This window comes from Zootoca vivipara, chromosome 11, assembly GCF_963506605.1.
Source record: "Zootoca vivipara chromosome 11, rZooViv1.1, whole genome shotgun sequence".
NCBI classification, from domain to species: domain Eukaryota; kingdom Metazoa; phylum Chordata; class Lepidosauria; order Squamata; family Lacertidae; genus Zootoca; species Zootoca vivipara.
In genome coordinates, this window is record NC_083286.1 from 3,287,793 (window position 1) to 3,313,330 (window position 25,538).

Below are 25,538 nucleotides of genomic sequence, written 5' to 3' on the forward strand. Positions count from 1 at the left end.
CAGCAGGGTCGATGTTGCCAGCCTTCAAGTCCTGTTTGCAGACATCATTGTAACACAGAGTTGGTCTGCCAATGGGCCTGATGTTTGGAATAGGTAACTTTTAATAATGAAAAATCATTAACCTAACCAAGGCTAGGTTAGCAACTGTTTTCTCAACTGCTAATGACACATGTTAGACACTTGGATCTAAGTGACAGATAAGCCCTCTTCATTTGTCATACCTACAGTGAGGAGGGGGCAAGTGCACAGTGGAGCTCTGCTGAGTAGCCCCTCCAACTGACACCCGTGTCAGTGAGGGAGCCTCTGCATGTAAAGCTTTCCTATGACCTGAAACTCTTGAAAAGGGCTACAGTGTTCCAGGTACAATGCGCTGGAAGTTGGCTATTTCTGGTTGCCAATGAGCAGCACAAGCTCTTAAAATAAAGAGTGACATGATGCACAGATAACATTTCCAGGGATGCTAGAAAGTATCTAGGAAGTAAACAGAATCTGGATAGTCATCATTTTGGGATTCTGCATTGGTTGGGGTTGGACTAGATGAACTTTGAGGTTGCTTTTAACTCTCTGATTCTATTGTTATATATCATCCCCAGGCCCTACAGGGGCCCCTTGCACACAGGGGGCTGGTAATGAAGATGGCGGGGAAACCAGCAGTAGGTGGAGCCAGAGCCAAGGAGAGGCAGATCCATTGCTCTGCAAGAAGGGAGGCAGGAGATGCTGGTTGAGGCAGACGGAGCTTTGCCCTCACTGACCAGCCATCATTGCTCACACATCTGCTTTTCACAGCTTCCAGCTTATGTGTGAAGCGACTCTAGAATTGCTATTCTTCTAGGATAAAGAGTCCATTGATCAGATCAGATCAAATTTATTGCAGCTATAAGCTCATACAGCATAAAATAAATACATCAAGACATGCTTGCTTTGCAGTCAATAAAAAAAAATTAAAATACAATATAAAATACAATACAATAAATACAAATGAATATAAGGCTAAAAATATGCTACTTCAGGTAATATAAGAATAAGAAAAGCAATGTGATAAAAGGTTTCAGGACAGGGCCGGCTCTTCGTAGACCCCCGGTGGCGCAGTGCACCATGGCGCAGGGCTGGCAAGCTGGGCGCCGGCCTGGCAAGGAGGGCGCCGCACGGCGAAGCCACGCGGAAACCAATTGCACCCTGCGAGGGCGGGGCGGGCGACGGAGCGATCTCCGCCCCTCAGCACCAGGGCGCGCGATCTGCTCAAGACGGCCCTGTTTCAGGATTTGTATAACAGTCCATTTCGCCTCTTATAGGACAGAACAGCAGTTAGAAATCTTGCCACTTGCAAGGTTACAAAAGAATCCGTGTCTTGCAGTAATAGGGTGAGGTGAGTCTCTACTGGAAGTCCAGAGAATTTTTGGATTAATGGACTCAGTAGATTTCTCCTGACAGCACTATACAGGGAGCAAGCAAAGACTATGTGCTGGAGGGATTCCATCGACTGGTTATTAGGGGAGGTATTGAACCTTGCTTTGATAAATGCTAAGCAGGGGCTAGCAATGGAGAGGGATGATAGATAAGCTAGAAGGTGCTGTATAGGAGTGACACCCATGTGCCAAGGCGAACACAACCCCCCCCCCTGCATAATATTACGTTGCAACTCAGTATTGACCAGTCTTTGGTTAATAAGTTTTTTTTGGCAGAGGTAAGATCGAGTTTCAGAACTTCTAGGGGGGAAATTCCCAAGTGCAAGAGTTTAGCATGAATCTTGCTGGCCCAGGGACTGGTAAATTCATCGCACCATAAACATTGAGCTAGAGAATAATTTGGTAATCTATGCCAAAGAGTTAACCAGTAGTTTAGAGCCTGTTTCCACAGGAGTGTTTCTATCGAAGGGATCTTCAATTCTAGACGTATGGCCACATTGCTCACACATGGGGGAGGTTTCAAGAGGCGGCATAAGAATTGATTTTGGAGAGTCTCAAGAGGGGCAAAATTTGCCAAGGCAGCCCAGAGTGGTGCTGCGTATGAGAGTATGGCAGCTACTTTTGCATTATATACCTTCAATCCCGAAGGCACATGCAGAGCCCCATCAGAGAAATAAAACTGGAGGAGAGCATGGGACACCGTTTTAGTCTTGTTGAGGAGGTAATGAATATGTGCTGTCCATTGCAAATTTGGTTGAAAAAATATACCTAAATATTGAAATTTGGAGACTTGTTCCACTGCTTCTCCCTCGAGCTTCCATTTATACAATTTTCAGCTTCTAGAAAAAAACATTATTTTGGATTTAGAATGGTTAATGACTAACTGATTGGTTTGACAATAAGAAACAAAAATCTTCAGTGCTCTGTTTAGACCGACTCACAAATAGGAGAGGATTACTGCGTTGTCCACATACAAAAGGAGTGGACAGCGATAATCCGCAAGGCGGGGGGCATGAATATTAGCCAGTGATTCGATTAGAGGTTTTATCATATCACTTATAAACAAATTGAAGAGATAGGGAGCTAATATACAGCCTTGACGGACACCCTTTTTTATAAGCACCAAATTTATGAGTTCGCTAGCTGGACTTAGTCTTACTCTGGCAACTGAACCCTCATGCAGTTGGATCATAAGCCATAAGAGTCTTCTATCAATGCCCCAAGCCACGAGTTTCTCCCATAAGATGTTTCTGGGGATGCTGTCAAAAGCTGCCCTCAAGTCGATAAAGGCAGCACATAGTTGGCCCCTACTAGGGGTAGAGTATTTCAGAGCAAGGTGGTAAAGAATTGTAGTGTGGTCCTTTGCGGAGCGGTTAGATCTAAAACCTGCTTGTTCATGGCCGATTAAATTGGACTTATCCAACCACTGGGACAATTTAGACAGCAGGAAGCGGGCATATATTTTCCCAAGGGTTGAAAGTAGGCTGATGTTGCGATAGTTTCCAGGATTAGCGGTGGATCCTTTTTTATGAATTGGGATGATAATGGCCTCCTTCCACAATTTGGGAATAAGTCCTGTGGCGTTTATTGCATCAAAAGCTTTGGCCAGAATTCCAGCCCACCACACTGAATTTGTCTTAATGGCCTCTGCTGGGACCAAGTCTGGCCCAGGAGCCTTACCCACTTTCAGTTGGGATATCAGATCATTTATTAACCCCAGGTCGGTAGGAGGCCAAATGGATAGATGTCTAAACAGGTGTTCCAAGCAGAGAGATGGGGTGTCTGCCAATGAGAAGCACTTCCTCAAGAACTGCTCCCATGTAGGGGCAGGGATAATGCCCGGGGGGTATTTTCTCACTCTTCTATTGATTAGCAACCAAAATTCACGTGACCTATTCGCTTTGGATGCTGCGATTAAAGCCTGCCAGCGATTCGCTTGCCAGGTGCATTTAGCCTTTGCCTGGCCCTGTTTATAAGCTAAGTTGGCTTGAAAATATATACAACAACAACAACAACAACAACAACAACAACACCGTTTATTGTGAGGACCATGCCTGTACACAAATATCAACACAACAAGAGTCAAGAGTCCATAGAGTTTCCTCTTATGTTGCATATAAAGCAGTGACAAATTTATTTTTCCCCATTTCCCACAAAATCCACACATAAGGCCAATAATATATTTCACTATCACTTTCACTTCAGATCTGTCAAGATTTATATAGCCTTTTCTGAGGATGATCTCAGGGCCTCTTCTGTCGTTACCTAGTTTACAGAGTGATCAAATACTTTGTTACCACTATTCTGATAAAATATTGTTTAACTAAAGTGAATGGGGTAACTGTGCCCCTGAAGGACCAGGTGTGCAGCCTGGGAGTCAGTCTGGACTCACAGCTGTCCATGGAGCCACAGGTTAATTCTGTGTCCAGGGCGGCTGTCTACCAGCTCCATCTGGTATGCAGGCTGAGACCCTACCTGCCCACGGACTGTCTCGCCAGAGTGGTGCATGCTCTAGTTATCTCCTGCTTGGACTACTGCAATGTGCTCTAAGTGGGGCTACCTTTGAAGGTGACCCATAAACTGCAATTAATCCAGAATGCGGCAGCTAGACTAGTGACTGGGAGTGGCCGCTGGGACCACATAACACCAGTCCTGAGAGATCTACACTAGCTCCCAGTATGTTTCTGAGCACAATTCAAAGTGTTGGTACTGACCTTTAAAGCCCTAAACGGCCTCGGTCCTGTATACCTGAAGGAGCGTCTCCACCCCCATCATTCTGCGCGGACACTGAGATCCAGCACCGGGGGCCTTCTGGTGGTTCCCTCATTGCGAGAAGTGAGGTTACAGGGAACCAGACAGAGGGCCTTCTCAGTAGTGGCACCCACCCTGTGGAACGCCCTCCCAGCAGATGTCAAGGCAATAAGCAACTATTTTACTTTTAGAAGACAACTGAAGACGGCCCTGTTTAGGGAAGTTTTTAATGTTTGATGTTGTACTGTTTTTAATATTCGGTTGGAAGCCACCCAGAGTGGCTGGGAAAACCCAGCCAGATGGGCGGGGTATAAATAAATTATTATTATTATTATTAATATAAGTGTCTGACTTTCAGCTCATAACTACCCTCAAAACATGACCATTCAACCCAGTCTGATATTTTCTTTTCCATTCAAAGCTCATTTGAAATGGGTGGTGTAGCCTCTAGGCCTGTCTGAGGATGCACTGATCAGTGATTTGACACTTAACTCAATTTATTAGGAAAAGGAGGGGGGAGAACTTTGCATTCCATTAGTAAAATTGTCATTATATTTTATCTTCTTCAACATCAAAGGGATCTGAGGGTTTATTTTCCCAGTTTTTATTGTTTAAACATTTTAATTAAAAATATGCAATTTATTATGTGAATCATTGATGGCAACTGGGTACAACAGCTCAGATTTACATATGAAAGCAAGCAAGACTATGGAATCTACTAGTCAGCAATTTTACATTTTTTAAAAATAATAATGATGCAAAACCTGTTATGGGTTCTTAAGTATTTTTTCAGATTCTGGAATCTTGCTTCAGAGTAACCAACATTAAAGCTTCTTAGTCTACTTGTGAGAGTTTAACAAATAGATTAAACATTTTCAGTGCTTATGAAAAATTGAAGTTCCCCTTTATTATTTCAGTCTAATATTCCAATATACAATATTCCAATATCCATTGTTAAAATGAAGTACTTAGAGTTACTTTCACTCCAGTCCAGCAAATGAGATCAATGCATGTAAGAAATCTTCATGTGCACTGCAGATGGACTTACACACCTAGAAGCAATCCTCATGGTTGTGACAACTGAATTGACCCAATGGATAATCAAGTGCAAAGCCAAACATATAGCCTGATCTCCATGACAATTACATTATGTGTGCCTAGATTCCCACCGCTGGGTTGGGGCAAATGACTTCAGTGGAACCCCAAACCCAATTCTAAATAAGATGGCTTTGATTCAAGAGCCGTTGTGCATTCAAAGCATCACACTCACACTGCTGGACCATTCATGTTCACACACACACACACACACACACACACACACACATCCTCAGCAGTTCACAAAATTAGGAATGTTCACTTCTGTGTTGTGTGGAACACAGTGGCTTGTGGTCATTTCAAAGAAATAAGTATGACTGCAATAAAGGAGAATAATGGTGTAATTAAAAGGTCAGTCGGTGGCCTTTTCACATTTCTCATAATAGTTTTTGAACCAAACACAAATTAATCATGTTTGTGGTTTGGGATTAAAGGTATATTGCCCAGCTTATCACAGCTGATCAGATGGTTTAGTAGGTAAGGGCTCTCACACACAGCCTCCCCATTCCAGAGCACTGGACTTCCATGGATTATATGTTAAGTGTCATTTGGGTACAATTGGGATATGCACGCCTCTTTCTCTCTCATTCTCATAAGGAGAATGGGAAGGGAATGTGCAACTTCTGTTTAAAAACCAAAACAAAAAAGCCAGAGCACATGTCTACACAGATGTGGTTTAGGAAACTCCTCTTTAAGAGAAGGGGAATAGCTGTCACTAAACTCTTGGCAGAAAATTTGCTCTCCATCAGAAAAAGAACTTTTATCTTTAAAAGGGGCCATTGGGTTAAATTTAAAGTTATCACAATCTGGTTGTAGAATGCTAATTTAATTATTTTTCATTAAATTCTTTCACCTTTACACTCTACTAATTTCTTTTTCTTCCTTGGGCATTTTGTCAAGGTTACAAAATATTCTGGCTATATTAAGATGCAGGGGAGGTCGCTGAAACCCCTGTCCCCTCCTGAAACCTGGGATAGCTCAAAAACAGCTGTAACACTTCTAAATATAATACCCAATTCAGAGCTCCTAATTTGCTGAATCTCACAACAGTTTTTTTTTCATATACCCATTAATTCTTTGCCTCTGGCCATTTCCTCAGCTATAATTCTGTTTTACTCAACTACGTTTAGAAGAGTCCCTTTAGCTTCGGAAGAAAACTTTGCAAAAATTGAGCAGAACTGTAACCGTTTCAAACATAGCTTCACTTTTTAACACTGATAATACCTTCCATGCTTTTCTCCCTTTCATATTTTTGATCTTTAAATTTGAAGGTGTTAAAATGTGATCTCTCTCTCTCTCTCTCTCTCTCTCTCTCTGTGTGTGTGTGTGTGTGTGTGTGTGTGCGTGTGTGTGCGCACACACACACACGTGCATGTGTGGCATAGCTGTCAAGTACTCCCCTTTTTTAAGGGAAATTCCCTTATGCTGAATAGGCTTCCTCGTGAGAAAAGGGAAAACTTGGCAGCTATGATGTGTGGTGGGGAGGACCACGCAATAGGTGATATCAAACTTATTTCACAGCATAGAAAATGGAATGGAGTGTGCTTTAAAAAGGGAATAATGGCAGATTAAAGAGTATACCAAGCAGGGAAAGCGCAGGGGTGGCTCAGGTGAGGTGGTACCCTTTGCCTCAAGCAGTGGATGCAACCCCCAACCCCACTGCTGTGGCCCTGCCAGCCACAGTGCACACAGTAATGCATAAAAGCAGTGTACAAATCGTAAATGAAATTAAACATGTTTATAAACACATAAAGAGTCAATTGATCGTTAATTTGGACATAGGAACTGACTTGATCTGTCCTTCTCAGGCAAATTGGCAGATCAGAACTTAGTCATCCATCAACTTTCAAACTTCCGAAATGTTCAAGTCTAGTTATTGGCTCAAAAAATGTATAAAAATGAGTTTAAAAATCATATTTGAGCAGAAATACATTTACAGTACAATCCTTGTCTATCTATTTATCTTTGGGAGTAAGACCCATTCATTTCAATTGTGATCACTCCCAGGCAAGTCAATATAGGAATGCAGCCTTAGAAATGTGCACTTTGGAAGAAAATACATTTAGAAAATGTGAATTTTGAAAGGAAATGTGTGAAATGCAAATTTTCATGCCGATTATCTTTATGTGAGCACAGATTAATGCAGGAACAGGACAAAATGAACTTATGCCTCCATTGTTCCTCCCGCTTATGGGCTTCCAATAGGCATCTGGTTAACCACAGAATGATGGACTGGCCTATGGTTGTGTTCTTATGAGTGAACTCATGTGAAAAGGACATGGCCTGGAAATAGACTGACATGTCCGTCTCTACATAATGTGTCGCAGTGAGCTATTGGTATCTCATTATGCAAGTTGAGAAATAGTCTTCTCTTGAGAATTTGGTATGGCTTAGTCACTGGTGGGAAACACTGTGCACTAGGGGTAATTGGCTGCAGCAAGACACCTTTTGTTCCAGACAATTGAGTCATGCACATACCTGCAAGATATTAATGGTCTTGTCACAGTGGCCGGAGTGGACTACTTCAGAGTAACGACGCTACGCAGCTCTGCATTTTATTCTTTTATTGGTGCTGCGTATTTACAGTGCTCAAGTCATTGCTATTTACACGGAGCGATGTTGTCAGTCGGTTTCAGAACCTCCTAATGGCTTTTGGCGCGTCTTTCTCCAACACAAAAGCTTTGGCAGACCCATCCTCTTGCCCCTCCTCTTCCTGCGTAATTCTGGAGTTGGAGGGATGGGTCTTCCCCCCTTGCTTGCCCCTTCCTGTCCCACCTGGGACCCTGGCTCCTCTACCTTGCCTGAGCCTCGGACACGACTTCCTGCTTCCCCACTGGAATCGGAACTCTCCCTGCTTTCCCCTTTGCTCGGGGACGGGCTTGAACTCAGGAGGGGAGGGACTTCGCGATATCCCCTGTCCCTCACATCCACCCCCCTCCCAAGCTCTCCTTCACCCCTCCCCAGGCCCCCCCCATGTGTCGGTGACGACTGGAAGCCTAAGAACTCAGTGCTCTCCGAGCCCGTTGGTGTGAATACCTCCCCCCAGTCCTGCGAGCCCCCCCCTTCCGCCTGGGCGGACGGGAATCCCAAAAAGTCCGTGGCGTCAGAGCTGGTGGGGGTAAAAACGTTCTGCCAATCTGCTCCTTCCTCTGACTGGGTGGATCTCGGTGACACCCATACCTCATCCTCTGGTTCCTCAAACTCCGCTTCCCAGCGCCATGGTGAGCTGCTCTCCCGTGCCTCCTCCTCCTCCCCCTCCCTTTCCATGTGCCAGGGCTTGGGTCTGTGGGGAAAGAGGGCGTGAAATTCTTCCACCAAGAATTCCTCCTGTATCTGAGTGGCTGGGACCCATTCATTCTGGGACGGTGGAGCATCCTCCCATGCCATGAGGTACTCCAGTCCCCCCACCCCCCACCTTGAATCCAGGATGGCCGTGGCCTCATTGAGTTGCTCCCTGCCTTCCCTCTCCCCCCCTCCCTCGGGGGTTTGTTCGCTGTCTCGGAGCCTGCTGCTTTCCCTGTACGGCGACAGCAGCGATCTATGAAACACTGGATGCACCCTCATGTCCTCTGGCAGTGCCAGCCTGTATGCCACCGGGTTTACCTGTTGCGTGACCGTGAAGGGGCCCAGCCTTTTGGGTGCCAGCTTTTTGCACCTCCCTCTGGTGGGAAGGCCCTCCGAGGACAACCACACCTTGTCCCCCACCCTGATGACCTCCCCTTGTCGCCTGTGGCGATCTGCCCCCTTTTTGTACGCTTCCTTGGCCCTCTCCAAGTGTTCTCTGAGCTGCCGGTGCACCGTCTCCAGTTCCTCTGCCCAATCCTCAGCCTGTGGGCCCTCCTCCTCCTCCTCCTCCCTCTCCCTCTCTGGGAAAGATCTGAGGTCGCGCCCGTAATTGGCCTTAAAGGGCGACACCCCTGTGGAGACGTGCACTGCATTGTTGTAGGCAAATTCTGCTAGTGGCAAGCGATCCACCCAGTCCGTTTGCCGCTGGCTGACGTAGCATCTCAGGTACTGCTGCAGAATGGCGTTGACCCTCTCCGCTTGTCCGTTGGTCTGCGGGTGTCTAGCCGTCGACAAGCTGACCTCCACCTGCAGGAGGTTCATGAGCCGCCGCCAGAACCTGGAAACAAATTGGCGGCCACGATCCGAAATAACCCTTAAAGGTAATCCATGCAGTCTGAAAATGTGATCAACAAACAGTTTGGCTGTCTCTTCTGCCGAGACTGCCCTGGCACACGGTATAAAGTGACACATTTTGGACATAAGGTCCACCACCACCAACACTGCAGTCTTACCCCTGGACGAAGGCAGATCTGTGATGAAGTCCATGGACACCACTTCCCACGGCCTGTGTGGTGTGGCTAAGGGCTCCAGCAACCCTGGTGGCGCTGCTCTGACCACCTTCGCCCGCTGGCAGGTGGTACAGCCCCTTACATAGTCTCGAACATCTTCCCGCACCCCTGGCCACCAGAAGTGTCTCATGACTAGGTGAGCGGTTTTGTCCCTTCCAAAATGCCCCGCTGTAGGGTTGTCGTGCATCTGCTTGAGGACCGTACGTCGAAGCTGGGTGGTGGGTAGGTACAGCGCACCCTTGTAGAAAAGCAGCCCTCTGCGTTCTGCAAAGTCTTTTGCCTGCTCCCTCCCCCCTCTCAGTTCTCTGAAGATGCGGTTGGCAAATTCATCCGCTGCCGTCAGTGCTGTGAGTTCTGCCTCGCTCACCACAGCTGCTCCGCAGGACCATGCCGACGGGGGGAAAATGTGCCTTGGGGCTGGTGGCGCCTCCTCCTCCATGTACTCTGGCTTGCGGGAGAGGGCATCCGCCCTGACATTCTGCTCCCCCGGGATGTAGTGGATGGAGAAGTTGAAGTTCGAGAAGAACTCTGCCCACCGTATCTGCCGCTGGTTGAGTGCCCTGGCAGTTCTCCAGAACTCCAGGTTCTTGTGGTCTGTGCACACCTGGATGGGGTGCTTCGCGCCCACCAGGAAGTGTCGCCAGTGCTGGAACGCAGCGTAGATCGCAAGAAGTTCCCTATCAAACACTGTGTAGTTGCGTTCAGGCTGTGTCAGCTTCCTGGAGAAGAAGGCACAGGGTCTCCACTCCCTGTTGGCGTCCAGTTGCAACAAAATTGCGCCCACAGCTTTTTCAGAAGCATCTGTCTCAATGCGTAGGGGCGCGTCCTGCACCACATGGAACAGGTTTTGGTCTGAGGCGAACACTCTCTTGAGGCTTTCGAACGCTGCTTGCGCCTCTGGTGTCCACTTGAACTTCTGCTTGCCTCTCAGGCAGTCCGTGATGGGAGCCGTAACGCGAGAGAAGTTCTTGATGAACTTCCTGTAGAAGTTAGCGAAGCCTAGTAGGCGTTGGGCATCTTTGCGCGTCCTGGGGCTGTGCCAGTCCAGGATGGCCTGCACCTTGTCCTTGTCCATCGCCAGCCCCTTGTCTGACAGCTTGTAGCCCAGGAAGTCCACCTCTTTGGTGTGAAACTTGCACTTCTCCAGCTTCACATACAGGTGGTTCTCCTTCAGGCGTTGCAACACCTCTCTGACATCTTTCACATGCTGCACTGGGTCATTCGAGTAGATAAGGATGTCATCTAGGAAGACCAAGCATTTCCTGAAGAGGAGGGACCCCAGGACGTGGTGCATGAAGGCCTGGAAGCATGCTGAGCCCCCTTGCAAACCGAAGGGCATCACCAGATATTCAAAAGAGCCCAGAGGCGTGAACATCGTGGTTTTCCATTCATCTCCTTCCCGGATCCTGATCAAGTTGTACGCCCCCCTTAGGTCCAGCTTGGTGAAAATCTTGCCCCTGCGTGCCGCTGTCAGGAGATCATCCACTCTGGGCATGGGGAAAGCCACGGGCTCTGTCACCGAATTCAGCCGTCGAAAGTCCACCACAAGACGGCGCTGTTGCGTGTCTTTCTTGTCCACCCAGAAGACCGGGCTGCCCCCTGCTGCCTTGCTTTCCCTTATGAACCCCCGCTTGAGGTTCTTGTCGATGAAAGCGCGCAGATCCTCCAGCTCCTGGTCTGACATGGCGTACAGCTTGGCTGGGGGTATCGTCGCCCCTGGCACCAGGTTGATCTGGCAGTCAAAAGGCCTGTGCGGGGGTAGGTGGTCGGACTCCGCTTCGCTGAAGACCTCCTGCAGGTCCCAGTACTGCTTGGGTATTGCCTCACCCCCTTTGATATGCATGGTGGCCACCGTGGCTATCGGAGGCCCCTCCCCTGGTTGGTGCTGCATGCAATGTTCCAGACAAAAGTCTGACCCAAACGTGATGCACCTCTGGTGCCAACTGATGGAGGGGTCGTGGCGCGCCAGCCAGCTCATGCCCAAGACGATGGGGGGGTCTGAGATGGTGGTGACGTTGAACGCCAGTGTCTCTGAGTGCCTTCCCACCGTCATTCTCATGGGGGGGGTTTGATGTGTGATGGCCCCTCCCAGCAGCTCCCTGCCGTCAATGGTTGCTACGTGCAGAGGAAAATCCAACTGCAAAAGCTGGATTTGGTGCTCTTCTGCAAAGCTTCTCGAGAAGAAGTTGGCGGACGCCCCACTGTCAATTAAGGCGAGGACCGTCAGGGGATAGCCATTTGGGAGCGTTAGCGTCACTTCTAGAACCACTCCTGCTCTGGGAGGGGTGGGCTGGCTCTGCACCTCTCTGTGCGGGTGGGCGGGCTGGGGCTGTTGTCTGCTGACTGTGCCTGGCTGCTGCCCCTTGTCTCCTGCAGCCAGGCTTTCCCGTTTCCCTGCTGTGGTGCTGCGTCAGTGGGGGAGGGCACCACCGTTCCCGCCTTTCCTTGCCACTCCCTGCGATGTGGGCAGTCTCTGACGAGATGCTGGGGTGAGTTGCAGAGAAAGCAATTCCCGCCCCTTCCCTCCTTGCGTCTTGGCGCCGCTGGGGTTTGAAAAGCCCGCGCGCGCGCGCTATCAATCTGCATGGGCTCCTGGTCCTGGCTGGCTCCAGGCGTGGCCTGAAAGGGTTGTTGAGGGAGTGGCTTCTCCTGCGACCGTGGGAACCAAGCCCGCTTTGCGCGCGTCGCTTGCTTGTCGTTCCACCGGGATTCCTGCCTCACCCCCACCGCCAGAGCTGCTTTGCTCAGCTGATCCATAGTACTGGGCTTTGGACCTCTCGAGAGTTCATCCTTCACCTCCTCGCTCAAACCCAAGTAAAACGCAGCTTGCATGGGAGGCGAATCCAAAACCCACCCCAGTCTGTGCACCAGCATGGTGAATTTCGCCCAATATGCGCGAACTGTCATATTTCCTTGGCGTAAATTATGCAGTTCCTCCTTAGTCTGGTCCAAATGACTATCGGACGAATACATCGTCCTCAAACCTTCTAGAAATTGTTGGACATTTTTCATGCAAGGATTCTTGGTTGCGATTAATGGTCTTAGCCACTCCCTGGCTGCTCCGGTGAGATGTTCCACAATAAACGCTACTCTGTGCTCATCATCGGGGAACTCATTCTGGTGCAGCTCAAGAGCATACACGATCTCAGTCTCAAAGCCCTGAAACTCCTTCGGGTCTCCATTGAACTTGCTTACAAGGGTCCCTGCTCTCCTTCCTGGCAGCACTTGGACTTGGGGAGCCCCTCCCGCCTTGTTTTTCTCTGCATCCAGCTTGTTTTGGAGGTCTACCGCCACCGCCCTTAAATGCTGCTCTTTTTCCTGGAGCTCTCTCACCTGTTCCGCAAGTTGTAGCCGGTCGTCCTGGACCTTCTTAGTCTCCTCTTTAGCTGCCTTCAATTCTCCCTGCGCCTGCAGCGACAGCTGTTGCAGTTCTAGCTGGGCTTGCTCAGCGATCTGCCGCCACTTCTCCGCCTCGGACACGCTCATCCCGGCAACTCCGAAGTAGCCCAAAAATGATTAGGAGGTTGCTGTCACAGTGGCCGGAGTGGACTACTTCAGAGTAACGACGCTACGCAGCTCTGCATTTTATTCTTTTATTGGTGCTGCGTATTTACAGTGCTCAAGTCATTGCTATTTACACGGAGCGATGTTGTCAGTCGGTTTCAGAACCTCCTAATGGCTTTTGGCGCGTCTTTCTCCAACACAAAAGCTTTGGCAGACCCATCCTCTTGCCCCTCCTCTTCCTGCGTAATTCTGGAGTTGGAGGGATGGGTCTTCCCCCCTTGCTTGCCCCTTCCTGTCCCACCTGGGACCCTGGCTCCTCTACCTTGCCTGAGCCTCGGACACGACTTCCTGCTTCCCCACTGGAATCGGAACTCTCCCTGCTTTCCCCTTTGCTCGGGGACGGGCTTGAACTCAGGAGGGGAGGGACTTCGCGATATCCCCTGTCCCTCACAGGTCTGAAATTGGCTCTCCCCTCCACCATTTGAACCTGAAATAGTTCTGCAAGGAAAGTGGTGTGGAGGCAATTTCTGGAATTGGCAGGCAGAGTTATTGCATTTTCAAAATGCTAAACTGCTGTTTTTTTCCTCCTCCCACCCAAACCTGCAAATGCTGCCATTTGAGGAAAGGGGCAGTAGTGAAAGCAGTATCCTCGTGCAGGAATTAGAGGGGTGTCAGGGACTGACTGAGGAATGGGTGGCAGAGGCTGACCCAGGGGGAGCGGCAGTCACTTATGGGGTTTTGTACTTACCGTGAGGCAGGAGCTAGCTGGAGGGAGTGGGAAGAGTCTGGGCAGGAAGAGACAGGGGAAGGGGGGCAGGACAAGGGGCAGGAGCCGGGCCTGGAGAAAAGGCAGGACATACCTGGAGTGGGGGAAGAGTGCCAGAGGGATAATCCCCTCTGCCCCCTCCTCCACTGTCTCCCAGGACCAGGAGGGGCTTGAAGAGACAGGCACAGCAGTGCACATGCTGTCAGACCAGGACAGGGGCATAGGAATAGGGTGGGGGTGCAGGCCGCCCCGGGTGTCATCCCTGAGGGGTGATAAAATGGCACACCGCGGGGGGCAGCACTTACTGCGGGGCCTGGCCTGCAGCATGCCCAAGCCATACGTCTCTCCTGCGAGTGACATTGTGGCTCAGGGCCCAAAACAACAGCGTAGGGCTTGCATCCGCCAGATGGACACTGTGGGCAGCTTGACGCGGTGCCCCTGTGGGTGGCTTGCCCCTCCCCCACCGTTCCAGGTGCTGGAGCAGCTAGCTACACCCCTGGACCAGAGTACTTAAATTCAGGTAGTGGTAGGATTATGTGAGCTGAGAGGGTTAAATAGGTGCTGGGGATTGAACTAGGAACCTTTTGCACTAAAAGTGGGTATTTGCCCCCTGAGCTATGTTCCTTGCAGTTCTCAGCACACAGCCAACTCAGAAGCATTGCCCAGTTTCTCTACCCCTCTACCAGTCTTACTCCACAACAGGTATGGCCACAGGTATCCTATGGCTTTGAGTATGGAAATCAATGGGTCTGAGTACATATGATTCATAAGAGGGAAGTGGCTGCTGCTAGATGGTGCCTACTTCATTATGGATCCTGACCATTTGCAAGAAAGACAGCTTGTGTTGCCTGAAAGAGGCTTATCTTCTCTCCATGTAGGAGTTCCTTCTCTGGGCTGAGTCTGCTACTCCCAGAGAAGGATTGTTGTTGAATTGCTGGCATCCATCTGTCTTGAGACACCATGGAGTTTGCCTCCAGGGATGAAGTCAAACTGAAGTGACCTTTCTGGGGTGCAACCCTGGGTGGGCTGTATGGAGGCTTCCCAGATGACAAGCTCCCCCTCTTGGTCTCGCTGATGTTGTCGAAAGGAAAGCAGAGCAATACGTTTGGCACCAGCTTGGCTGCAGGAGCTGCCAGGAGGTGTACAAGATGTCATACAACCGTCTTAGGGACTCCACTCTAGATTTGTGTTGGGTTTACTCTTTAGCCTTATCTTCTCCCAGGGAAGAAGGCTTGCTGGATTAATGTAGGAGTGCTGAACCTCAAGCTTGCAAGCGAAATGTGGTTCCCCAAGCCTCTTTTTTTTGGCCCTTTGGACTCTTCCAAGGCCATGCCCCATCCTGGCCCTGCTTCACATTCTCTTTGGGACTTTGGAGTTGCAATAGGTCGTTCTTGCTTCTTGCTTCCCCAGATAGAGGACAGAGAAAGATGTGTGTGTAGAAACTAACCTTCTGTACTAAGGTAAAATATACATTTATAGAATCATAGAGTTGGAAGAGACCACAAGGGCCATCCAGTCCAACCCCCTGCCGAGCAGGAAATACCATCAAAGCATTCCTGACAGATGGCTGTCAAGCCTCCGCTTAAAGACCTCCAAAGGAGGAGACTCCACCACACTCCTTGGTAGCAAATTCCACATTTATAGCTCTGCGCATGTTTGCTTCTGGCACACTTGGCACTGGTCCTTTCCACATCTGGCTTAAGGGATCTGAAATCCCAATGTGCTCCAGGAGAATTCAGAAGTAGGTCATGCTGGGCCATGACAAAGACTGGGCACATTCCAACCCTTCAGCTCAGCAGAATCCTTGCACCTTCATGACTATGACTCATCCCTAACAGTGAACAGATCTGTGGGTTATGTCATTGCAAGAGAAAGTATTCTTATACAGCCACACCTCAGAGAACTGGGTTGCCTATCTATAGCTGTATGGATTGGGAGAGTTCATTATTCTGTCATTGATGGATGTAGCAGCACAGACTGTATCTCCCTTTTCTGATGCTAGACGCAATGCAATGTAGCTATTAAAACTTTCCTCTAGTTATGTCTGACTGAAAGGTGAAAGCTCAAAGGTAAGTTTAAAATGAGTGGAATAGTCATTTTTCATAGAAATCATAAAGCTGAATGGGAGAGAGAGTCATTGCTCGACCCTGTTGTGAAGGCCCTGGAGCTTATCCTCCAGTACATTGTCTAGCCTTCCTGGTAGCTTTCCCATAAGGTCCTCTTTCTTTCAACTACTTCCCTTGAGATGCTGTTTCAAAAGCCAATAGAGTTTACTGTCATGTTAGGTGATATTTTCGTTTTTGAAATGGCCAGACTGCTTGTTTTCATTTCATTATTTATTGGTTCAATAGACCACACCCCTCCAACTTGCATTTTTAGTTTGCCCTCCCCTTCATTCTCTTCAAAGAATTTAGCAAGTAAAATAACCACAAACTCAGAGGTTTCCATCTTAATTCTACTTTCAGTTGTAAGGGAAACATTTTTGGTTTTGTGTAAGAAAGTGTGACCCAGTCATTTTATGAAATATTGATTACTAGGGGGCTGCCCCCTGCTCACCAAACATACCTACCCACCACCAAACCCACCACCCCATTGCCAACCCTTCCACCTCCTTTTACACTTCACCTCAACCCCATCTCATCACAGCTGCTCTAATCCCCCCATATCCTCATAGTAGCTCCCTCGAAATACTCACCCTCACATCTCCTCTGTGTCCTTCGATCCCTGCTTTATTCAAACCTCTGCTGTTGTTTTAAACTCCCATTTTAAAGCCTGCCTTCTCTTTTGCTCCCCCTGCCTGGATTTCATGCAAATCTAGGATTGGAATGTGGCACCACAGATTCCATGGCTGGGAAGGCATTAGAAATTTCCCCATAGGAATCAATGTAAATTATTGACTCATTATGCAAGCAGAAATCATTTGCTTTTTATGTGAATGCTCACCTAACACGATTTCCAGGGAATGCATTGTGCTTGTAAAGGGGAATCTGCCTGTGTATTGGAAGATACAATTGTAGAAATGTTTTTATCACTTTTCAAAGCCTATATATTTTGCATTTTATCTCATTATCTCACACAGCTTCAGCTGGCCTCCTAAAATTCTGAAGTTTGTCAAAAAAGATTGTATGAGAATGTTCAGCTCATTTATTGTTGAATGAATCCCTATTCATGCTGGTGGATGAAAAAAGCAATGGGCTAAGGCAGTGGTTCCCAATTAGGGGTCTGGGGGTCCGTGGCCCCATCCCTTGCCTCCCCCCCAACTAATTTTCTGTCATTTTTTGCATGGTAATATCACAAATTTTAAGATCTGTTTTGTAGTATACATAAAATCCTTTGTCTATCGGGGCTACCCCACATTTTGTTCAAAAAAAAAATAGCGTTATCATAGAGTTATCAAAATTTTCAAAAGCAAAGGGTCCTTGGCTTGGCTTTTGAAAAATAGGGGGTCCTCAGTAATTGGGAACCACTGGGCTAAGGAAATAGATCTGTAACAATTATAGAGATCATTTCTCCAAATATTCTTCAGGGAAGCACAGAAATTCTCCAAGCATTCACAAGACTCTTAGAAAAGAGACTCTTGGATGAACTTCAAAAGTTCATCCATAAATTCTTTTATGGGGCATTTTGGATCAGTGCTAAAACCAAGCTTTTTGTAGCACAAGAGGTGTAGGAACCAATTGGCTGAGATGAACCCATACCACCATCATACAAAAGAAGAAAAACAATAAACAATACAGGTTTAACTCACAGCCATTTTGGATGCTAATGGTCTTCACTGGAAACTAACATAACCAATATGCTTCCACTCCTTAAAAACAAAGGTGACCAGTCATTAAACCCAGCTGGTTTTGATCAATAGACTTAGTTAATCAAAAGCAAATTAGGGAATATTTATTCTCCCTTCTAGTTCACCCAGTAGCAAAACTATAATGCATCATTCTGTCAGAGATTATTTCTTCAGCAGCAAGCCCATCTCATGTATTGTAGACAACTCAAGCTCAATTCTCACTACTGCACTTTCAGTAGATCATTTCATGGATAGCAGCAGGAGGTTGGCAAGTCTCTGGAAAGGAGAATAGAGTCCTTCCTCTCTGAGGCAAGTTCAGTTTCTTGCCAAGTTTATGAAGTGATGAGCTTCAGGATGAGTTCCAATATCACACGTCACTTGAAGTAAATTGCACCTGCAATTAAAAATGTGCTTTCTGGTGCCTCTGTACCAAATCCAGCTCTTTAGCTAATTACATGTTCCTCATCTTCAATTTCTTGGCAAAAGGCAGAAAGGCAATGTTTATAAACAAGGAAACAACCAACAAGATGAACAATGAATGCCTGAGAACTTTGTGGTTTAACACACATGCGGTTTAAGAGTAAAATTTCCATTCTAAGCAAATGACAGTACATTTGATTCACCAAGGAAGGGGTTAACACAAAGCTGGCATTCCTGCTATCAGAGCCATTGACCCATGAGGGCAGTCATGGGGAGTTTTCAGATCTGCCTTGTCTTCAGCTGAAAGTGTCTCTCACTTCTCACAAGGGAATGTGAGAGACCAAAGCATCTTGCTTCACTGAGTTATGGGATACTGGGGTGGGAGTAGTAGAGGATTGCCTCAGTGCATGAAACAAAGTGAATGAATGAACCATATGTGAAAAAATTTATGTCAGTGGACATTGGGCTGTTCTAATCACAAATATCTCCCCCCCCCCCAACTCAAAAAGTCTGATTAGTCATCCTGTATCATGGGCATACAAACTACGGTACACTTAGTAAGGACACTTAGTAAGGCCATGCTATTTGGCATGAATAGCCCCTTGAAACATAGAATTACCCTGTGATTTCCACAACCATTTATCTTTGCATGCTCTCTTAACTAACAAATGTCAAGTACAGGTCCGAGAAAGTAAAATTTTCAGTCTGCTACTTGTTTTGTTTGAACTACCACCAGCACTTTGCGTTGCTGTAATGTGTGCTGTTGTCGCACCCTCCACCATTACACGCCTTGGAAAAATCTACTTCTTGTATTCCATTAGCATAGATCCTTTGTGGACCCTTGGTCAATGTGGGGTCAAAATCGCAGTTGCTACAAAAAGAGAGGAAGAAAGACAGAAAGAAAAATAATGGTGAGAATTTGGAGAAAATTCCTCAAGTACCTTTCTTTCTTTCCTTTCTTTCTTTCTTTCTTTCTTTCTTTCTTTCTTTCTTTCTTTCTCTCTCTCTCTCTCTCTCTCTCTCTCTCTCTCTCTCTCTCTCTCTCTCTCTCTCTCTTTCTTTCTTTCTTTCTTTGTTAGGGGATCAGGAGAAATATAAAAATTTCAGAAATTTTCTCAAGGAAAAAAAAGCCTTAAATATCTGTTGACTCAACATTAAACCAGCCACAGGACCCTGGGAACAACATGGGAAGTTTTGCTTTCTGTGTTAGGTGGACTCCCTCTTCATCTCATGTTTCATAAGATATTGATCATCCTTCCAGACAAATAAGTGTGACTTTTGCTCCTCTGTCACATTCCCACTAAGTGGCACCCATGTAACCCAAATTGATTTGCAGAGTGGGAGAACAGACATTCGCACTCTGACTTGAGCAAGAAAGAGGGAGAGTGGAGGGGGGGAGATCTGCTTACCTTGAGCACTAAGATGCTTCCTCTTGTTTGTTGCTATACATTCTTACAAGTGAAAAGAAATTCGACGGCAGAGGAGCAGGTGTGGAGAATTGTTCTATTTCTTAGAACATTTAACAACCGCAATAGTTTATGTAGTTATTTTCCAGCTTGATTCCAAGGTCAGCTGACACTGAATTCAGAGGCAATTATAGTAAATCAAATGGTAGAAGTTCCCTACAGGGTTGTTTCAAAGATACCTTTGCATCATGGCCCTTCTCTCCCCCTGCCTTTCCCCTTTCCTTTCTAACCCTAGAGCTCACACATCCAGCAGCTGCTTTCTTTTTGACAATTCGTCACTCCTGAAAAATGTTTGCAAGCACTTTGGATAATTTCCAATTCATTCTTGCAGGAAATGAGGATTTGCTTCCTCACTTGGGATACCTGCTGCTAGGTTTATTCACTAATAAGCATGATAAATGTTTTAGCCTTTGATCAGTGCTAATTTAACAAGTAAGATCCACAGGAAAAAAAAGTCTTTGAGGCTCAGGGGCTCAAGACGGTGCATGAGTTGGAAATATGATTGATTGTGTTGCTGTGAGAAATTTCCATAAAAAGAATCTTTTATCGTGCTGCTGTATTTCGAACAATTAAATCAAAAGTGAAAGATGCCTACTTTCCAGTGTTGAGAGAGACAAAAATGGGACTTCATGTGACTTTGCTTCAAAATTACACAGGTTAATTTTCCAGGGACATTTTCAATCTTCTCTTTAATTAATAGGTAGATTTTTTTTTACCCTTGTTAGCCATTTCCCCCCTTTCAGTCACACTGCCCTTGGTTTTACCACAAAGGATGCTCTTTTTTTAAAAAAAAAACACATTTTAATGCTAAATAATACTATTCTCCAGAGCACAACAATATAATCCAGAGCACAAAGGCAAATGCTTTTTTGCAAAACAGGACAATAACCCCCCCCCCCAAAAAAAAACAAGCAAGCCAGCAACAATATCCAACATTTGTCTTGACAGTCTCCTGAAACTCAAATATCAGAAAGACAAAATTATGTTATAAAAAACATTTGTGACTTAGGGATGAGCAAATATGCCCTCCACAATGTTATCTTGTAAGCAGTAAAATGGGAGTGGGGCATTTTGCCGAAAATCTCTGGGTTCATTTATTTATCTATCCAAGTATTTGTATGATAATTTTTATCAAGCAAAAGTCCACAAAGTGTTTTCCAAGAAACCCAGCAACAAAATTATATGGATAAAAATGTAAAAAAATAAATGAGAAATTGGGTCCTCCCTGCAAGAGAGGGCACGCGTTGTGGTGGGTCCCAGCAACTAGGTCTAGGTCTAGGGCAGGGACACTTGGAGCAGCCACAACACCCTATTGGTGGTCCATCCGACGGGGTGCAATTGGGCTGAGGGCATGCCAATCAAAGGAGTCAGGTGGACCACTATTTAAATGTTGCATGTGTCCAAAGAGATCCTTCTTCTCAGGGCCGTCTCAAGCTGGTCGGGTGCCCTGGCGCTGTGGCACGGAGATCGCTCTGGTGCCCCCGCCCTGGTGGGCGGGCGCAGCGCCCTCCTGCCGGCCCAGCACCCCGGCGCCCCGCACCATTGAGACTACCCCTAGAGCCGGGCCTGCTTCTTCTCCAGCACGGTGCATCGGAACACCTGCCCACCGCTCTCTAATTTAGGGCTTTTGCTTGACCTTGCTATGCCGCCGTGTGTCATCTGCCATTGTTGCAGGGGCACGGCAAGAATTTTCCCCACTTGGCTGATTGGCTGGTGTCATTTGGATTTCGCCTGCTGTGTAGCAATTCGTCACAACTTGTACGCTTAGCGGATAGGCTCTGGTTCATGCTGAAAGGAGTGGAATGATCCCTTACCACCCTATCCACATGTATTCCTCTTAAAGGATTCCATTGGACTACTGGTTGGTATTCCCCCAAGCGGGGTGTGCCCTCTCCAGAGTTCTGGGCACACATGGGGGAATCAGGACCTGGTAGTAGTCAGGTACCCTGTCCCCTGGCTGCTGACTTATGGTGTGCCCTGAGTCAGTGCTACCCTAGGTAGCTTTGGAACCAGAGCCTATGCAACCACTCACTTGATTTGTAATCAATAAAGTTGTGGCCTAAATTCTGCCAAAAACCAAACCAAAAATATGAGTCATGTCTGAATTTATTTCTAGGCCTAGGTTAAAGTGTCTCCACACGCAAATGTTAAAATAGAATAAAACACTATAATATAAAAATATAAAGAACAGCTAAGCAGATCCACCATCAATAATGTATTTGAATGGCAATGGAGGAATTTGTCAGATCTTATGTTCTTGGTTTGAGTTCCAACCTATATTGGGGAAGTTGAAGTCTCCCATGACTACTATATGTCTCCTTTTTGAACGTGTGGTAATCGGCTCTAGGAAGGCATATATACAAAGCTTCAGTATAGCTTGACAGTCTATAGCAGACCCCCACAGTAAGGTCACTGTTGTTTCTCTCTCCTACACTTTTTACCCATATACTCTCAATCTGCTTTCCATGATCCAGGTCATGGATTTCTTCACAAGTGTATACATCCTTTACATATAAAGCTATACCTCCTCCCCTCCTGTTTGGTTCACACAATTCATTTCACTGGAGATAGATTTACATGAGGATGGTATTTGCAACCAAGCGCATGGAGCTTTGGTTTGGTTGACAATGCTTCAACCTCTGCAGCAATAGCTGTCTTTTCTGTGTAGTGCTGAATGTGTGCAAAACTTCCTGAAAGTTGTACATATTCAGGAAACAAAAGCATGTAAATAGGCAGTTTCCGCGCACTACATGTATCTTTTCAAACTGGGCACTTAGGAAAGTATTATAACTGCTTTCATGCTTGGTTGTGCAAGATGTTCAAAATGTACTGTCACTTCATCTACCAGAATCTGCTAGAGGTGCAGAGCAATGAGTAATTCCTGAAGTGTCGACTTACTGATTTCTTCTCTGACTTGACATAAGATGCAGCAGAGTTGTGGTTAGGGCCAGAAAATAGATGTCATCCTTGATATCTGTTCCCCGCAGTGTATATTATGAATAAATGCATATGACTCATATACATTTCCTGAAGTTGAGTTACTATTCAGTCTGAACTTCAAAGGATTGCAGAGGATTCAAACCACCAAGACTGGTGAATACTGAGGTTGTGGTGCTTGTTTTGCTTTCAATTCAAATTTCAAAGTGTAATATGATTATGTTATCACATCTATGTCACTCTTTGGTCTACAAAATGCTTTGTATTTCTTATCTAATTTATCCTCACTGGCACTCTGTGATGAAGGTTCATCTTACCTGAAGAAGAGGTGGGTCTGTGATTCTTTAAAGAAATGCATGCTAACTTTCTAGCTGCTGGGACTCAGCCACAGGCAGCAGCTTAGATTGAATCAGAAGCTAGGAACTAGGGGCTGTAAGATCAACCAGCACTCAGAACTGAAAACAAAGCACAAAGCTGGATGGAAGGTCAACGAGCAAGTCAGAGAACAGGGTGACAGAATAACCAAGTATTCAGAAACATAGGAACACAGGTGGCACTGTGGTCTAAATGTCTGAGCCTCTTGGGCTTGCTGATCGGAAGGTCGGTGGTTCAAATCTGCATAACGGTGGTGAGCTTCCATTGCTCTGTCCCAGCTCCTTCCAACCTAGCAGTTCAAAAGCACACTAGCATAAGTAGAGAAATAGGTACCACTGTGGTGGCAAGGGAAATGGCGTATCCATGCACTCTGGCTTCCATCACTGTGTTCCATTTTGCCAGAAGTGGTTTAGTCATGCTGGCCACATGACCCAGAAAGCTGCCTGAGGCAAGATGAGCGCCACACCCCATAGTTGCCTTTGACTGGACTTAATCATCCAGGGGTCCTTTACCTTTACCTTTTTGGACCTCAGAAACATAACAGAGCTCAGGAAGAGATGGTTACCCAAGGAAGGTTCAGCTTGAACTTCTTATGTAGGTTGCTCTACTTGGGGCCCCCTCAGCACCTCTTCCGTGTTCTCTTCACCTGATTTCTCAACCTCCTCCGTTTCTGTGGATAAGCCCCCAATAATTTCACCATACCTTCCACAGTGCCTGCTGAATCAGACAAGAGCCCCTTATGTGAGCACACTCAGGACCGTTGTTTCCTCCAAATGTTTTGGACCACAACTCCCATCATTCCCATAAAGAATGGTTAATGGTCATGAATGATAGGAGCAGTAATCCAAAGTCTCTGGAAGACACCAGGTTTGGGTAGCCTGCTTTAAACTGGATATGGACTGGACATCCCTTCACACAGAAGTCTCCCTCACATTGAGGATTATCCTCTGGCACCCTATGACCACCCTAACGTGAGTTGTGAACGAGATACACAAATATCAGAGACATGATGATTCAGCTGATTGTACAGGAACCAAGTAAGTCTAAATACGATCACTAGTCTTTGCATGTAAATGGATGGGAGAGATATAAACCATGTTGCTTGATAAACATTGATTGTTGAATTCAGAATCCACAAAGGCACTAGGAACTTTGGTGATTTATTTACAATATCACCTACAGCTTCAGATCAAAGCTACTAGCCCAGGCCTGCAGCAGAATTTCACCCGAGGCCTCCTTACACTGCTTCATCAAGTGATGAATTATGGAGCTCCAGTGCTCAGTTTCAAGGCATGGATTACTGGGCCCCTTACTCTTAGTCCAACATAGGGTGCAGTAGCATAAACTAGCTTTGTGGTCCTCAAGTAATCACTAGTCCATAAATATTTGTAGGGGCATGGATATGAGAAAGACTGCTCAAAGAGCAGTGGAAAGTCACTCTGTTGGCTTGCTCCAAGCAGAGGGAAAAGTAAAGGGGTGGTCAGTCCCAGCATTCATTCCCAGCCTAAGCCATGGTGTATTTTGCTTTGCTGAGCGTACTCTGCATAACCTGGAAGAACAGCATAATGTTAACATTATGGCCCAAAGATGATTAACATCCCTGTTTTGATTGTTCTGTTTCACAGCACAGCACAACCACCTAGCTCTTACGTTTGAAATCTACCAAGAGCCGTTTTCTACAAATTATTTTATCATCTGTGGCAACTATTCTTCCCCACTTTTCTTGGGCATTTTCCCAGTCGCCTTTCATTCCCCACGCCCCCCAACCCTGCACTGTATTCAGGCTTTACTCCAATAATCCTCAGATGTTAAGAGAACACCAAAAGGCAACATTGCTGTGTACACATAACCTACTGTCACTTGCTTTTCCCCTCATAAGGCATTACTCTTTCACCTTATATGGTCTGCCACCTGCAAACAGGATAATTTTCACCAACAAATAAGGCTGAATGGCAAAGCTATCCTGCATTTTCACATATCTATCTCATGCCATTCTAAGAACTGAAAGAGGGACAACTCTGGCATAATCTGACCCTGGTTAATTACCCTGGGTTACTAACCTATGAAATAGGGAAGGGATGTAGCTCAGTGGAAGAGCATCTGCTTTGCATGCAGAATGTCCCAGGTTCAGTCCCTGGCATCTCTTGCTGGGCTGAGTGAAAGCATGAAACCCTGGAGAGCCACTGCCAATTAACGTTGCAGCGCTCATCTTGCTTTACTGGCCAAGGGAGCCGGCGTTTGTCTGCAGACAGCTTCCAGGTCATGTGGCCAGCATGACTAAGCCACTTCTGGCGAACCAGAGCAGCGCATGGAAACGCCATTTACCTTCCCGCCGGAGCGGTACCTATTTATATACTTGCACTTTGACATGCTTTCGAACTGCTAGGTGGGCAGGAGCTGGGACTGAGCAACAGGTGCTCACCCCATCACTGGGATTCGAACCACCGTCCTTCTGATCGGCAAGTCCTAGGCTCTGTGATTTAGACCACAGCGCCACCCACGTTGCCTCTTCAACCAGTTACTGATCCATAAAAGGATCTCTCCACTTATTCCATGTCTGCTAAGCTTACTTGGTGACATACTTTGTCAAAAGTTTTTTGAGAGTCTGAATACACAATGCCGACTGGATCAGCTCTATTTAAATGCTTGCTGACACTCTCAAAGAATTCTAAAAGT

General features: G+C 46.6%; 1 non-coding gene across 1 annotated transcript; it reads left to right on the forward strand.

Annotated features, from left to right (window-relative positions):
- Window positions 1-24,936: 24,936 nt before the first annotated feature.
- TRNAA-UGC (transfer RNA alanine (anticodon UGC)) lies at window positions 24,937-25,008 on the forward strand. The gene has a single exon. It is a non-coding gene; the product is annotated as a tRNA-Ala (tRNA).
- The last annotated feature ends 530 nt before the right edge of the window (window positions 25,009-25,538 follow it).